The following is a 17,097-nucleotide window of genomic DNA, read 5'->3' on the forward strand; positions in this document are numbered from 1 at the left end:
GCTACCTCCTGGTGAACAAAGCGCTCTTCCATTCGTTGTAAGAACCTTCTCCCGCTCTAGGCTGATTGCTGGCGCTGGTTCCCCTACCTCTTTGAGGTTTCTGACTCTGCCCCTAAAGATCTGAGTTCCCTGGGATCCTGCACCCACTCATGCTGCCCTCTTCCTAGTAGCCAATTCCTTCTCCTCCCATCTGCGTTTTCGCACATGATCGTCCAAGTCTACTTCCAGGCCTGTGCTTCAGAAAACCCACATTTTCCATTTTTTTTTTTCCCAAGAGAAAGAGGGAAAAGTTGGCAGACTGCTACAGATCTCCTTGAAAAGGAGTCGCTTTTGAGAAATTTAGCAAGGATCTTAAGTAACCTAACCCCCACAGCTCAGTCCCAGTCCTCACTGGGCTGTTCTCTGCCCTGGGGACAAATAGCAAAACTGCCTTTCAGGGCTCCTGGGGAATTGCATTTTGCTTCCCTGTTTTGCGGGCTGTCATTATCAACATCAAAATAGTTTGGGGGAAGCTTTTCACTTTCCACGTAGGTGCCTTTACCACAAAATTTTTATAAAATATACAGCCCAGACTGTAGATTACAGTGGAATATGTTCTAAGAACAAATAAAACTGCCAAGAAACCTTAAACTTCATTTAGTAGATGTATTTGTTATTGTGCATAGTATTATTTTGAAACTATTTTGTGCAAAATAGGACAAAGAAAATAAGTAATTATGCTAACTCTTGTTAGGAGCCAAGATTTTCAGTGTTAGAGAAAAGAGACCAAGAATAAATTCAAGGAAGTTAAGAGAACAATCTGTAAAGTTGAATTTGAATTGGAAACCAGAAAATTGTAGAATTTATTGCAGTTGCTTTACTTTTATACAATAACACCAAGAACAGTTTTCTCCTCTGTTGTTTTGTTCTCCAATACCTGTGACTAACCTTTTTAAGAGTTCTCCCTGCAACAATGGCAGAGATAAAAGTGGTGCCCAGATGAAGTCTGCGTTTGTATTTTGTGTGGCCCACATAGGGCTTTTTTTTTTTCTTTTTAAATTTGAGGAGATGTTTCTGAAGTGGGAGATTTTACATCATATCAGGATTTCCAGCTTTTTTTTTTTTTTTTTTTTTTTGAGCAACAGGAAGGTCTGGCAAACCGGGCTGTAACTGAGGTGAGCAGTGGTGCCTCGTGGGGAGGAGGCTGTGTGCTCCAGTTTGCCAGGACTTCCATCACTCACAGGTGTAGGCACTTCTGTTTCCCACTGTTGATGCATAGCTGAATTCTTACCCAGTGGTGATGCTCAAAATGTTTAACAGCCAGGGCGTTGCTGGATTGTGAAGAGGTGGGCCTCTGGAGGGGTGAGGAGGCTTTTGGTAATTCAACACCAGTAGGAAGGACTCTGTGTACCTGTACACCGTTGAAATTGTCCTGCTTTTTAACTTGCCCATTAAGGATGGAAGATAAAGATCTTCAATCTGATTGCTCCAAAGCTAAACTCTTCTGAACTGGCCCAAAGACCTTCTCCTTTAAATACATTTTAATAGCTTTTCCCTGCTCTCCAGGCCTCAGAAAACAGGTTGGTGAATTCATAGTCCCATCCATTCATTCATTTGGCATTCATTGACTTTCTACTGTGTGCCAGGCTTTGGAGAAAGGAGGGCACAATGAAGGGATGGGTACAAGTCAAACCGAGCCTCTTCTAAACCTGGCAGCTTCTAGGAGGAACCATTTGGAAATAGTCCCCAAGGAAAGTGGTTTGCCTCATGGGAGAAAGCCTGGAAAATTATTATTCTTTTCTGAGGACGACAATTATTTGCTATCTACTTCCCCTCACTGTCAGTCTTATTTCAAGTAATATTTCAGTAATTTATGAATAATATTTCAGGGGCAACACAACTCTTAGAATTCCTTATACCATAATGGTTCCCAAATTTGTCTGCACTTTGGAGTCACTGAGAAATTTCAAAACACTGATGCCTCTGTCCCGTAGGCCTGGACTTAAGAAATTTGTATTCAGTTTATTTAAACTAAAACACACACACACACACACAAACACAAACACACAGAAACACAAACAGTTCACCCATTTCTCCCACTCCCACCTCTTACAACCACCAATCTCTTCTCTGTATCTATCAGCTTGGGGGTTTTTTTGTTTCACCTTTTTTTTTTTTTTTTTTTTTAGATTTCACATGCCAGCTAAAAATTGGCACTTGCCATCTACCTCTGCTTGGATTAAATCATGAGCCGCTGTAGCTGTTGATCTCCAGCACACCCTGAAATGAGTCCAGGGCTGAGATCAGGAATGAGACGCTCTGTGCTCTGGGAAAACTGGCTGAACAGGCCTTCAGATAGTTAGATATTTTCAGGAGAAGATTTTATAAGTCCAAATTCTTGCGTCTCCTCATATCTAGAAAAGCACTAAAACCATTAATGGTGACATCTGCTCCTTGTGACTAGCAGCAGCCTCTGCCTAAGTGTGTGCTTGACTGCACATACCTCCCCTCACTGAAATCACATATAATACTGAGTTTCCCCCCTGCCTCTTTGGAAGAGTTTCTCAGAGCTTTCTGGGATGCTGTCTCCCGGGCTGTAGTCCTCATTTTGCCCCAGATAAAACTTAACCCACAACTCTCACATTGTGTGATTTTGTTTCAGTTGACACACATAAGAGATCATATGGTATTTATCTTTGTCTGACTAATTTCACTTAGCATAATGCCCCCAAGGTCCATCCATGTTGTCAAAAATGGCAAGATTTAATTCTTTTTTTAAATAGCTGAATCATATTCCATTGTATATGTATACACAACAATTTTTGTTTCCTTTCATCCATCCTTGGATACCTAGGTTGTTTTTATATCTTGACTATTGTAAATGATGCTGCAGTGAACATGGGGTGTGTGTGTATCTTTTCAGTTCTATTTTTAATATTTTGAGGAACCTCTATATTGTTTTCTATAGTGGTTGCACCAGTTTACATTCCTACCAACAGTGCACAAGTGTTCCCTGTTCTCCGCATCCTCACCAACACTTGTTGTTTCTTATCTTTTTAATAATAACAGTTCTGACAGGTATGAGGTGATGTCTCACTGTGGTTTTGGTTTCCGTTTCCCTGATGATTAGTGATGTAGAGCATCTTTTCATAAGTCTGTGTCCATCTGTATGTCTTTAGGAAAAATGTCTATTTAGATCTTCTGTCCCTTTTTTAACTGGAATGTTTGGTTTTTTGCTTTTGAGTTGTATGATATTGTTTGTTTTGATATTAGCCCCTTATCAGATACATAATTTGAAGTTATTTTCTCCCATTCAGTAGGTTGCCTTTTCGGTTTGTTGATGGTTTCCTTTGCTGTATAGATGCTTTTTAGTTTGATATAGTCTCCTTGTTTATTTTTACTTTTGTTACTTTTGCTCTTGGTGTCAGATTCAAACAACCATCACCAAGACCAATGTCAAGGAGCTTACTGCCTATGTTTTCTTCTAGGAGTTTCTTGGTTTGGGGTCTTACATTCAAGTCTTTAATCCATTTTGAGTTATTTTTTTGTCCCTAATGTAAGTGAATGGTTCAGTTTCACTCTTTTGTGTATGGCTGTCCAATTTTCCTAGCATCATTTATTGAAGAGACTGTCGTGAAGAAAAAAAAAAAAAGGAAAAAAAGAAATTGTCCTCTCCCTGTTGTGTATTTTTTGGCTACTTTGTCATAAATTAATTAACCAAGTGAGTGGGTTTATTTCTGGGCTCACTGTTCTGTTCATTGATCTATGTGGTTTTATCCAATGCCAATACTGTTTTAATTACCATAGCTTTGTAATATGGTTTGAAATCAGGGAGAATGATGACTTCAGCTTTGTTCTTTCTTCTCAAGAATTTTCTCTAGGAATTTTTAAAGTTCTCCAGGTGATTCTAATGTTCAAACTAGCTTGGAAACTACTGCAGTAGCCAATAGCAGTGATTTTTTTTTAAGGGTACAAATGCCTGAAATGTAAGGGATATGTTAAAATAGATTTAAAAGCCTAAACCTGATAAAGGACTTTAGAAGAAAACTTGATGAAATTTGAATAATATTGTATTATTTCCTGATTTTGACCATCAAACTATTGTTATGTAAGAGAATGTCCTTCTTTTGTAAATATACCAGAGTATTTAGAGGTAAAGGGCATCTCGTCTGCAACTTACTCTCAAACGTTTCAGGACAAAAATAGAATGAATAAAGCAAGCATGGTAAAAGGTTAACATTTAGGAAATCTGAGTTAAAAGTATGCAGTTCTTAATACTATTTCTGCAACTTTTTAAAGATCTGAAATTGTTTCTAAATAACAAATTTTTTTAAAATTAACAGTACTTACAACTCAATAGTAAAAAGATAATTAAAATTGAAGAAGAAATTAAGAAAGCAGGAAAATCCAGAATGAGAGACTTTCTGCAGAACATTGATCAGTTTCTTTGAGTAAATGACGTGAAGAAAAGGTGGGAGGGATAGCTTTATATTAAAAAGACATGACAACTCAATAAAAGTATGGATCTTTCTTGTTTGGATTCTGATTCAAACAAACCAATGTAAAAATACATTTTTCTTAGATAATTGAGGACATTTCAATATGGACTTGGTATTAGGTGATCTCAATTATGATGTATTAGATGATCTATTGTTAATTTTTTAGGTGTAATAATGGCATATGGTTATATAAAATAATGATGACTTCTTTAGTCAAAGTGATACAAAGTCCAGGATATGCTTCAGAGCACTTAAACATCAAAGAAGAAGGAGACAAAGGGGGACAGGGAGGGAAAGGAAGCAGGGATAGATTAAGCCAGGGTGGCAAAATCTTGATAATTACTGAATCTGGATTATGGGTGTATTAAGGTCCATTATGTTATTCTCACTCTTTTGTGTATGTTTGAACACTTTTACAATTAAAAGAATATATTAAGCCCTGGAAACTGGTAAAAGGACTGGAACTTTCTGCATTTTAACAGATATTGCCCAAAACATCTCTTAAAAAGGCTAGAGCAATTCTATTCTCCAGCAGATAGCATATATATATTTCCATTTCACCATGCTAATTTTCACTCAGTTCTTCAGTTTTTATTAAGATTTTGTTTTTATTTTATTTCTGTGGATTGTTTGGTCATGCTCTTTGCCCATTTTTCTATTAGGCTTCCTATTTCTGTACTTCTTTGTGGTTTCTTTTTATTTTATTTTTTCTTTACTCAGGTTTTCTTTGTTCCACTTTTCCCCCTATTGATTTGGAAGTTATAGATCCTATTTTTGGTCTACCAGTGGTTACTTTTGAAATAAAATTATAAATGTGTGAAATTTTATTTTTCTATCCATATTAAAAAACAAACCATTATACTTTGGGGAAAACAGTGTGACTGTGCATTTTGGAGGCAAACAGGCCTGACTGGAAACCTGCCTGTACCTCCCACTGTGCCAGCTTGGCCAGGTCACGGGGCATCTTTAAACCTTGGTTACTTAATAGGCTTGTTTATTCAATGTTGCACAAATATTAGCTGAGTGCCAAACATGAGCCAGGAAATGGACTTAGGCTCTGGAGATTTAATGATGCACAACTCAGACAATCCCTAACTCATAATGGGCGGAATAAGGCAGCTAAATATAAAGCACTTAGTGTATTGCTTTATAATGCAATAAATAGTAGATATTATTGTTATTATTGCACCTCCATATTATGAGAGATTTAAGATATTTTAATTCCTTCTTCCACACCTTCCCACACACCAGCTTTTTAAAAAATATAGCCTTTAGATTCAACCTAATATTTGATTTTATACATTATGTCTTCTCCTTCAGGAATTATTTTGAATATCTTTACTGTTTTATTAGCATGGAAACGAAGTATTTAAACACTAACTTGTGTTTTCTGGACTTCAGGTTATATATTTTTATCATATCACATCTTCCATATGCTTGCATTCTTTATTTTGACTCATTTCTCAGTCACCTGGAGTACGTCTTTGAATTTATTTGGGTTTTTTTAAGAGAAGATATATAAATTGTTTACTTTTTGAGCCCTTGAATATATAAAAGTATCTTTCTGTTACCCTGTCTTATGAACAAGACTTTAATAGGGCATAGAATTATTGACTCATAATATTTTTAACTTGCTAATCTGAAATGATGCTCTGTCACCTTTCTAATATTTAGTGTTACCCCAAAAAGAAGTCTGATGTTATGTTTTTCATTTTGTGAGTAACCCATTTTGTTTCTGACTGGGTCAAATAAGATTATTTATTTATGCTTAACACTTTGAGCCTACTTGGTATGTCTAGCTGTAGGTCTCATTTTTACCATTTATTAGTCCATTATATGAAGATTTATTGGGCATCTACCATGCTTTCGTGGTAGTTTAGTAGGCTCTTTTGTTAGGAAGACTTCTTCTGTAACTCGTTATAATCTCTTCAAGTAGAATTCCCACTATTAGTTAATTTGATCTCTTGGATCTATTCCCGAGTCTTATATGTTTTCACGTACCATCATATTAGTCTCTTTATCCTTTTCATATGAATGCCATAAGTATTTCTCGAACCAGCCTTTTAAATCACTGTAGCACCAATCTGTAAGTCATTGTCTCCATAGGTTTACTTTGTTGAATATAGGGATCCAGATGGCTGTAAGGTATAAGGATGGAGCTCTGTGTAACAGTCAAATTCAGCACTTTGCAGAATGGAGCCTTTTCACCTGCTCCATGGGTGGGAAGATTCTGAGTTATATAAGAACGTGATGCAGTCTGTGTGTGTCTAGGAGGTGGTCTCTAGGTTGTTTTTGTTGGCCATGGAGAGAAGATACTGATTACTTGCAAAGGCATCTGGTCCAAGCACTCCAGAAACCTTAATAGCAAATGCAGAACCTACAGCTACAACACATACAAAGAAGCATTCCAAACCTCTGAACAAAGATTAAACACACATTTGAAACATTGCTAAAACTATAATAAAGTTTCGTTACTGTTTTTTTTTAAAGATACAAACATACTTGAATTGAGAGATGGGAGAGGAGCTAATAACTTGGAGGCTAGAAATAACGTGGATGATTTAAGAGACCCAAGGAAGCCAAATTGTTGGTAGCAATGGGGAGAGCTGAAATCCAACCTAATGTACTGGCAGAATTCTAAAAAGGATCAGGAATTGGCAACACTAACTATCTCTAGATTGTAGGTAGTGAGGCAGTCTATGATAACAAATGGGTAAAGATTATTTAAAAGCCGGTGGAATCCTGAATCTCCTCCCTCACTCCACACCTATGGCTGACTAATTCTCCCATGCCCCAGATAAAAATTGTTACAGACTGAATATTTCCCCCTAAAATTCATATGCTGAAATCCCAGCTGCCAATATGAGGGCATTAAGAAGTGGGACCTTTGGGAGGTAATTAGGTCATGAGGGTGGAGCCCTTATGAACAGGATTAGTGCCCTTATAGGAAGAAACTTGCTCTCTGCCATGTGAGATTCAATGAGAGGATGGCTGCATGCAAACCAAAAGGGGGGCCCTCACCAGACACTGGATCTGCTGGCTCCTTGATCCTGGATTTCCCAGCCTCCTGAACTGTGAGAAATGAATGCTTGTTGTTTAAGCCACCCAGCCTATGGTAATTTTTTATAGGAGCCTGAACTGACTAAGACAAAGAATAAAGTTTTACTTTCTGGAAAGAGAGAAACGTAAGATCTCTAGGCTAGAGAATACCAAGTACAGTTGAGGGCACGAACACCCCAATAAATGGGGAGGAAGGCAGAAAGAGGCAGGGCTAAGTGAACAAATGACCACCAGCCTTCTTTCCCCACTGAGCTCTGAGAATGATGGCAGCCAAGCCTTGATTTTCCACACTGCAGATTGGAAGAATCTTCCTTCCAATCTGACCATCCCAAGAACAAAGACCTAATGTCAGGAGTTCACCAACAAATGGCCTCGCCAGATCACCTTATAATGAAGTTCAGAGTCAGCAAGCCCCATTCACTTACTCAGGGCTTTCAAATACATTTTTAGTTCCCTTACCCCAAATAAAAAATTATCCTATGATTGAAACAAGAACAAAATCATTATTTTGAGCACTGAAAAAGTTGTTCGAAATTTAAAATACGATAGCAGAATTGTTGCAAAAAATTAATATATTGGTAGGAAGATAAACTTGAGAGCATTTTCCAGACAGTAGAGCAAAACAGATACGCCAAAAAGAAAACAAGAATGTTAGTGGGCCAAGACAGGAGATCCAAAATCTGAATGATAGGAATTTTATAAAGAGAGGAAGAGAAGAAAAAAAAAAATAGGAGGAAGGAAATCATCAATGAAATAATTCAAGAAAAATGTCCAGAATTAAAAGGCATGAATTTCTGTGGAGGACTCAGCCCAAGGGATGAAAATAGGCCACAGGAAGCTTATCAATAAATTAGGAATAATGGAGGTAAAGGAAAGATCCTACAAGCTTCTAGAGAGAGAGGTAAAAATAAAAAGAAACATCCTGTAGAAACAAAGGACTGCGATCAGAACGTCTTAGGACTTCTGGACAGCCACGCCAGAAATTCTGGAGGAAAATGATTCCTAACCTTGAGTTCTGTACCCACACAAACCATTAATTATGCATGAGGGTAAGAGTAAAATGCCTTTCCAGATGTACAGGTCTCAAAATATTTCACTTAACATACTCTTGATAAAGAAGTTCCCTGAGGGTGTGTGCCACTAAAATAAGATAAACCAAAAGAAAGAGAAGCCATACCACAGGTGAAGGACTTAGTTGTAAAGGAAATCAGAATATTGTTTTGAACTACAGATGCTTTAAAAAAAAAAAAAAAGCAAAAACAAATCAAACAAACCCCCTAAAAAAGCAGGTGCAAGAAGGGAGTGCGGACTTTTTTCCTTTTTCTTCTTGGAAGCAGGAGGTAACATATCCATCCCCCGGCCCCACCCTTGATGGAAGACGTCCTCCCTCTGCTGGCAGGAGAGTGACATTGTTTTCCAAAATACTTTGTTGTGGAGACTGACTTGTCCCCCATTGAATGGTCTTTGCACCCTTGTCAAAAATCAATTGACTGTAAATGGGAGGATTTCTTTCTGGGCTCTCAATTTTATTCCATTGGTCTATGTTGTCTGTCTTTATGCTAGTACCACACTGTTTTGATAACTATAGCTTTGTAGTAAGTTTTTGAAATTGGGAACTCGGAGTCCTTAAACTTTGTTCATCTTCAAGATTGTTTTGGCTATTCAGGGTCCTTCGAAATTCCATATGAGTTTTAGGATGGACTTCCCTCTTCCTGAAAGAAAAAAAGACAAAAATAAACTCTTATTTAAGCCTTCTTTAATTTCAGCAATGTTTTGTAATTTTTAGTATATAGTCTTGTGCCTCCATAGTTAACTTTATTCCTAACTATTTTCTTTTTGATACCATTTTAAATGAAATTGTTTTCTTAATTTCCTTTTTGGACTTTCATTGCTGGAATATAGAAATGCAAGTTATTTTTATGTGTAAATCTTGTATCTTGCAATTTTGCTGAATTTGTTTATTAGCTCTAACGCTTGTGTTTCTGTGTGGTGTGTATATTCTTGAGTTTTCTACAGATAAGATCATACCATCTGTGTAAAGAGATAAGTTTACTTTTCTATTCCAATTTGTATGCCTTTTATTTTATTTTATTTTTTAACAGAGAAGAACAAATCTGACTTTGTTGGATTGGATCTATTGGATCTATTCATTTAGATCTCACCTTTGTTGAGGAGACTTGAATGGTCTTTGCACCTTTGTCAAAAATCGGTTGGCTGCAGATGTGAGGATTTATTTCTGGGCTCTCAATTTTATTCCTTTAGCTCTATTGGAACTATTCCTTTAGCTCTAAATTTTGTGCTCTGTTGCCTATACTTAGCCATGCTGGCTCTGCACCTTCTTAAAAGAATGTTGCCTATAGCCTGAAATATACATGTTAGCCCATTCTCGAGGCTCTTTTTTCCCAGGGTTGACCTTTAAAAGTATAACACTTTTCTACGCATATAGTGATAAAAAGTCGCAAAACAGAAAATAACAATTGTCTTGTTGGAGGTTTATAGGAACGTTGTGACCAGGCCTACCTAGTCACACTCCCTCCTCTTTTAATATGAAAGAAGCCTGAATTCTAACTCAGTTAAGGTGGTTCTTTGGGACACTAGTCCACCATCTTTTCAGTCTGCTGGCTTTCTGAATAAAGCTGCTATTTCTTGCCCCAATTCCTTGTCTGTCAATTTAGTGGCCTATTGTCCAATGAGCTGTATGAGCTTGGACTTGGTAACATTTTCTTGCCTAAATGCTCTAGCTAGAACTTCCAGTACAACGTTGAAGAGAAGTGGTAAAAACAGACATCTTTGGGTTTTTTCTGATGTTAAGGAAAAGCTTTCAGTCTTTTACATTGGGTTTTTTTGTATGTGGCCATTATCATGTTGAATAAATTCCCTTCTATTCCTATTTTGTTTTGAGTGTTTTTATCTTGAAAGAATGTTGGATTTTGGCACGTAATTTTTCTGCATCTATTGAAATGATCATGTTGTTTCTTCCCCCTTCATTCTATTAAATTGTTTAATTTTAAATGTTGAACCAACCTTTCATTCCTGGGATAAAACCCACTTAGTAATGATTATAATCCTTTTATATTCATAAAGGGATATTGGTCTGTAGGTTTCTTGTAATGTCTTTGCCTGGCTTTGGTATCAGGGTAATAATAAAGGAGATTTGAACAACTCAGTTACAGGTTTGACTTAAAAGATATATACTGTGTGCTTCTGTGTGTGTGTGTGTGTGTGTGTGTGTGTGTGTGTGCGCACATGTGTGCAGAGAGAATATTTTGTATCCACAAGTAGACAATACCAAGCTTTGCCAAAGAACATTCATAAAAATTCATCATGTACATAAAGATCTCTATAAATCCCCCCCAAAGTCTCTTAATATAACAAAATGAAAAAATAGCAATAAAATGATTTTCAAAAAATTAACTTGAATTTCTAAAACCATCTTTTCGGTGGGGAAAGTATAGTTCAAGTGGTGGAGCACAGGCTTAGCATGCACAAGGTACTGGGTTCAATCCCCAGCACCTCCTCTAAAATAAACAAATAGATAAGTAAACCTAATTACCTCCCCCTGCCAAAAAAGTGAAATTTTTTTTTAAAAATTGAAAAAAAAATAAAACCATCGTTTCAGATAACTCAGTTCAAAGAAGAAATAAAAAATCTATTCAGAAGCAAATAACAATGAGAATACTACTTTGTATACCAGCAAAATATACATATAAAAATATACCAGTATACCACTTCTCAGAGGAAAATGTATATTACTAATTTTTTTTTTATTAGAAAGGAAAAAAGACAGAAAAGAAATGAATGAAGTATTCACCCTGTGTGAGTTACGGATCTTTGCAAAAACAAAAAACAAAAACAAAAACATAAGAACTCAAGACAAAATAAAACAGAAAAAAATGCATTTTTGGTTTAGCTCACAGCACTGAGAGAGAAAGCTATAAACTCAGGTCTGCGAAGGGCAGAAACCCAGGTAGCTCTGGGGCTGCCTGAACCCGGATATACAAAGCAGTGATTCAGTAAGTGATGAATCAGCGACCGCTCTTCTCAATCTCACCGTTTTGCTTAAGATTTAGTTACTATGGAGAGAGCATAAAATTAGCCTAGTCAAGTTTCATGTCTATTTTTTTAATCTAGAAAAGTTCAGTGCATGCTCATTGATGGGGTTACCAAACAGTCCCCAACAGGGAAAGGTTAGTTCCCCAAGAAGAACTGGGGTAGTGTTATCAGAGGAAGGAGCAGTAAGTACGGGGTGGCAAAAGCAACAAATTGTCCATTACACACCCTTAGAAGCTAGATTTATGCTAGGGTGTTCACTACTGCATTTATTTACAGCACCACAAAGTTACGAGTACTCAGTATTAAGTGAATGGTTAAATGAAATAAAATATATTTAAGATGGTCTGCAATGCAGCCATTATAACTGTTTTGGATTAGTATTTAAAGAATTAAAAAAAAAACTCACTATGGAAAAACAGAATAAAATCTGTTTAGAGTCTACAAATTAATCTTAAACCTTTAACTTTTGCATATAACCAATACCTGAAAAAAAAATGTGAATTGTGTGTGTGTCCACAACCTAACACGTGAATCTTATTTGAAAAAAAGGGTTTTTGTAGATGTAAATATTATTAAATTAAGAATCTTGAGATGAAATCTTCCTGGATTATCCTTATGACCTAAATCCAATGACGAGTGTCCTTAAAAGAGAAGAGAAGTGATAGACACAGGGAAGGCCATGGTCATGTGAAGACGGAGATTAGAGTAATGCGCCACAAGCCAAGGAATGCCTGGAGCCACCAGAAGCTGGAAGGAGGAAGAAACTATTCTCTTCACTCTTGAAGGGAGTGCAGCCCTGCTATACACTGAAAAAGAAAGGAAGGAAGGAAGGAAGGAAAGAAAGAAAGAAAGAAAGAGGAGGGGAGGGAGGGAGGGAAGGGGAGGGAAGGAGAAAGAGAAAGAGAAAGAAAGAAAAAAGAAAAACAAAAACCCCAAACTGCACAACCTAAAAGTTTCAAGTTATGTTTTATTTGCAGACTTTACTGGGAACTATAGCCCGGAAAGGCAGCCTCCAAGGTATCTCTGAGGAACTGCACCCAAGAGGAAAGGGAGGAACCAGAATACATGGGTCTTTGCTGAAAAAAAGAATGTAGTTGTATGTCAAAATATTACTGCTAATCACAGAAAAACAGACATCTCAAGTTAACAATTTTAGAGCTTTTCTGTGTATGGGAAGATGCAAAGAATCTAGGCTTACTGAAATTATTCCTTTGATGTGCTTCTTAACTGTCTAGGGTTCAGTATCCTGTTTTTTTCCATCCTGAATTCCCCTCAGGGTGCACCGTCAGGGCAGCAGCAGCGCTGATAGCTTGATGGCAGGTAACATTCTTTATTTATTGAAACGGTAGGCAAGATATTTTGTCCACAATATTTTCTCTTGGTCATAAATTCAAGCAAGGTTTGGGAAGCATTTCATGAGCAATTTGTCCCATGGCGCTAGGCAGACTTATTCCTAGATCAGGCGAGGATTCTGTTGATAGGCCACTCAATGTGTTAATGTTTGGATTAGACCCTGTTGATAACCGAAAATTTTCTGGATCACCTGTCTTACTAGTCTATGATGATTCAGGAAATGTTTCCCTTGTTGCTTCTTCCCATGTCTAGAGTTGCGCTATCACAATTGCTCAATGCAGAGTTGCCGTCATATGTAGTTGGTACCCTAAGGTATACCACCTTTCCAGATTGGCTTCTTTCAGGGAGTAATATGCATTTAAGGTGCCCCACCTGTCTCCTGTGGCTCCATATCTCTCTCATTTCTTTTCAGTGCCGAGGAACATTCTGTTGCATGGATGTAGCCCAGTCTATGTGTCCATTCACCTCCTGAAGAACATCTTGGTTGCTTCCAAGTTCTGGCAGGTATGACTAAAGCTGCCATAAATGTCCTGGTGCAGGTTTCTGTGTAGATGTGAACATTTGGGTCCATTGATATCAAAGAGTTTGAGGGCTGGTTCATATGGTAAGAATGTGTTTCACCTTGAAAGACACAGCCCATGTTCACAGAGTTTTTGAAGATGGTAGCTGAGAGCATGTGGGCATTACTGAAGAATCAAGCCAAGGAAGGAGGCAGAATTCAAAGATGCCAGCAAGAAAGGTGTCGCCGAGGCAAAACTGTACCTCTACCCTCTTAGAGTTGACAGCTGGTCCTGAGAATTAAATGGACAGGAGACAGATTCACAGGGTGAAGCATACACATTTATATCCCCTAATTTGCACATGACACAGGGAGCCCTCCTTAGGAAATGAAGAAAGGCCCAGAGAAGTGGCAAAGCCTGAATGCTTTTCCATTGGGTTGAACAAAGAGAGGCGACTGTGGAGAAAGAACTATGCTGTGTGGGGAGGCTAAGGAGGACAAGAATTGTATTTAACAAGGTCTGGGTGTACAGAATTCTCCCATTCTCAACTTTGTGCCCCCAGTGATAACCATCACTCTCCTGCCGGCAGGGGGAGCACGTCTTCCTTCGGCAGTGGGGCTGGGGGATGGCTATGTTACCTCCTGCTTCCAGGAAGAAAAAGGAGAAAGGTCTGCATGGCCTTTTGGCACCTGCTGTTTTAGGGGGTTTGTTTTGTTTGTTTTTGCTTTTTTTAAGAAAGCATCTATCGTTCAAAACAATATTCTGGTTTCCTTTACATCTAAGTCCTCTACCTGTGGTTTGGCTCCTGACAAGGGGAGGGACACATTTTTCTGACATCATGGGGCCAGGCAGGCAGAGAAGGATACGATGGATGTGGACCGTGCCTATTCTTTTCTCATGTGTTGGGAGGATGATTCTGCTCTTGCCAGATGGGATCTAATTTCTCCAGGAATGAGCTAGCCAAGTATCAGCTGAAAAAAGGAAGAACAAAGGTCAGAAGACCATGGAGAATATGGATGATAGATGCTGGGGTCTCCTGAGCAAAGATTTCATCAGAGGAACATGCACATCCCTGGTGTCTGGGCCATGTTTATGGCCAATTTGGTGTGTAGGTCACTTTGATTGTATGGTGCTACCATCGGGCCACTTTTGTGAACTGTCTCCAGCCCACTGGAGCAGTTCCGTCGTTCACCCAGGCCTCCCGAGGGCTGAGGGGTATGCTGAGTTGGTGTCACTGTGCATGGACGTGGCATGAGGTGGGGGTGAGCAGTCAGCAGCCCAGAGGGGTCCTGGGGGGAGCTTTGTGTAAGGAGGAAGCTGGGTAAGGGGACCCCAGGAAGTGACCTCACTTCCCTGGCCAGAGAGCCCAACAGAAAAGGAGGGGTCTCCAGATCCAGGGCCCAGAGATGAACGGGGAAGGCCTCCTGCCAGGGCACTACCCAGGCCCCTCCCCAGGGTCCTGTCCCGGGCTGATGGGCAGCTCAGCACACCCGGCTTCAAAGTGGAGCACTGTGTCAACCTTCCCTTGAGTCAGCTGGAGGACCTGCAGCCCACCAAGCCAGAGCCCGAAGATAAGAAGGTCGGGGTGTGTGCGTGTTGGGGGGGGGTAATGAGTGCCGGGCCACCCAAGGAGGAGTCCCCAGAGCACTTCCACAAGGCTTTACAGCTGTCTCTACCTCCAACATCTATATATTCAGAGAAGTTACATGTAGGTGCAGATGCCTGGGAAAAAAAATAAAGGAAGACCCAGATCCCAAGGAATATCCTGCAGGAGATGCAGAGCCAGTTAAGAATCCACCACCCCTGCAGGGAGAACGTGCACTTGCTTTTGCAGGAGACCCAGAGCCAGGTCGAATTTCACCACCCAATCAGGGGGAACCTGCTCCTGCTCCTGCTTCTGCTCCTGCACCTGTAGGAGGCCCACAGCCATTTCAGGATTTGCCACCCCCACGGGCAGAGCCTCCTCAGCAGCCACCATCACTGTCAGCTCCAGATCCTCACCGTCAGCCATCACTGTCAGCTCCAGATCCTCGCCGTCAACCCGCTTCCCTACCCGAACTTTACTTCCCTTCCCTGCCGTTGTTTTTCTTTGGGTTTAAATTACAGTATTTTTTTTCTTTCACATTATTTACAGCATCCTGTATTTTGTGTTTGAAGTTTATAATAAAATTTAACCTTTATCAATTTTAAATTGTGCAGTTCAGGAGAATTAGGTGCATTCACAATGCTGTGCAGCCATCACCACTGTCTAGTTTTAGACTATTTCATTCCTCAAAGTAAAACCCTGTATTCAGAGCATGCACTCCCCTTCCTAATAAAACAGCTGTTTATACTGAGTGCTGTGTAAAATTTACCGATATAGAAGTTTCTTCAATTTAAAGGATCTACTGTCTGGCCATGAATAGTGACTCAAACCAATAAGATGCAATAGGCATCCTCACAGGAGGGTGCAAAGGATGCCTTCACAAGATCTAGAAAGTTTACTCCTACAGAGAGTCTAAGAAAGTAAAGGACTTTCATTGTACAGGCAGATACAACAAGGGTTAGGATGACAATGGCCCCTGAAAGTTGGCACAGCCAGACTGAAAGATTGCTCAGAATCCCAGTCTATTTGACTGGCTACCAAATGTACACTGAATGTGCACCTCTGTGAATGAAAAATACTGCCTGCCACACCAGTAAACAAAGGATGCTGTGGCCACCAAGTCAGCAGCCACTATCACCACCCTTGATAGTGAGCTGGAGGGAACTCAGGATGGAGACAAGCAGGCAGCCCACCCTCCACCACGACCCCCAGTGGCGCCCCCTGAGGGAACTCAGGATGTGGAAGAGCAGGAGACTGGCCCTAGCCAGGTGCATATCAAAGGAATGGTTTCAATGAGCCCAGACTTCTGCACCTTCCCATATATAGAAAAATGCTGAATTTACTACCTTGAGATTTTTGGTTTTCTTTAATTAACAGGAATCTTTTGATGTCCCAACTACCTTGTCTTTGTCGCGAAAATGACTGTATATCCTAACTCCTCCCCTGGCTCTTCAGAGCAGGGGTCTCGGAGGGATCTGAGAGACCTCAGCCCAGGTTTCAGTCCTCAGGAATGTCTGCCAAATAAAACATAACGCTCAACTTTTAGGTTGTGCGTTTCTTTTCAGTTGACACTTCCCAACTGACAAAGACCAAGCTCTCAAAACACAGGGGTGAAAAAAAAAAAGGCCCAAGACCAGGTAGAACAGTTACATCTCAAAGATACAGGAAAAGAAGTGCAAGTTCCCTCTACAAGAGTTTTTTGTTGCTGTTGTTCCTTTAACATCAGAATTCTGAAAAGATGTTTTATGAAGTTGGCTTTTTCTAGCTGTGCACACACAAAAAATTAATTTTGGAGTGTCAAAAGACTCCCAATTTGGCTCTCTTTAGGGAGATATTTCCTTTAATTCCCAATTAAGCAAATACTCATAAGTGTAAGTTCTGCACATACATGATAAAAGCTTCCCAGTGTCTTTCAACTAGGATAACCCAGGTACTTCTTCTTGAAACTAAGTTTCAAGGAAAACCTGCTCCTCCAGTGAGATGTTTAATACCACCAAAAAAAACCTTACGATCATCAGTCAATAACAGAAGATCCAAGACCATGACACTTCAGATCCAGACTAAATAA

At 39.3% G+C, this 17,097-nt stretch overlaps 1 protein-coding gene across 1 annotated transcript in view; it reads left to right on the forward strand.

Moving 5' to 3' along the window:
- EXOC6B (exocyst complex component 6B) overlaps window positions 1-17,097 on the forward strand; it is a 568,031-nt gene that overhangs the window by 380 nt on the left and 550,554 nt on the right. The window contains exon 2 of the mRNA XM_064494396.1: window positions 13,357-13,448. The gene's annotated coding sequence lies outside the window, so the exon portion shown is untranslated. The remainder of the gene's footprint in view (window positions 1-13,356; window positions 13,449-17,097) is intronic.

Source organism: Camelus dromedarius, chromosome 15 (genome assembly GCF_036321535.1).
Source record: "Camelus dromedarius isolate mCamDro1 chromosome 15, mCamDro1.pat, whole genome shotgun sequence".
Classification (NCBI taxonomy): domain Eukaryota; kingdom Metazoa; phylum Chordata; class Mammalia; order Artiodactyla; family Camelidae; genus Camelus; species Camelus dromedarius.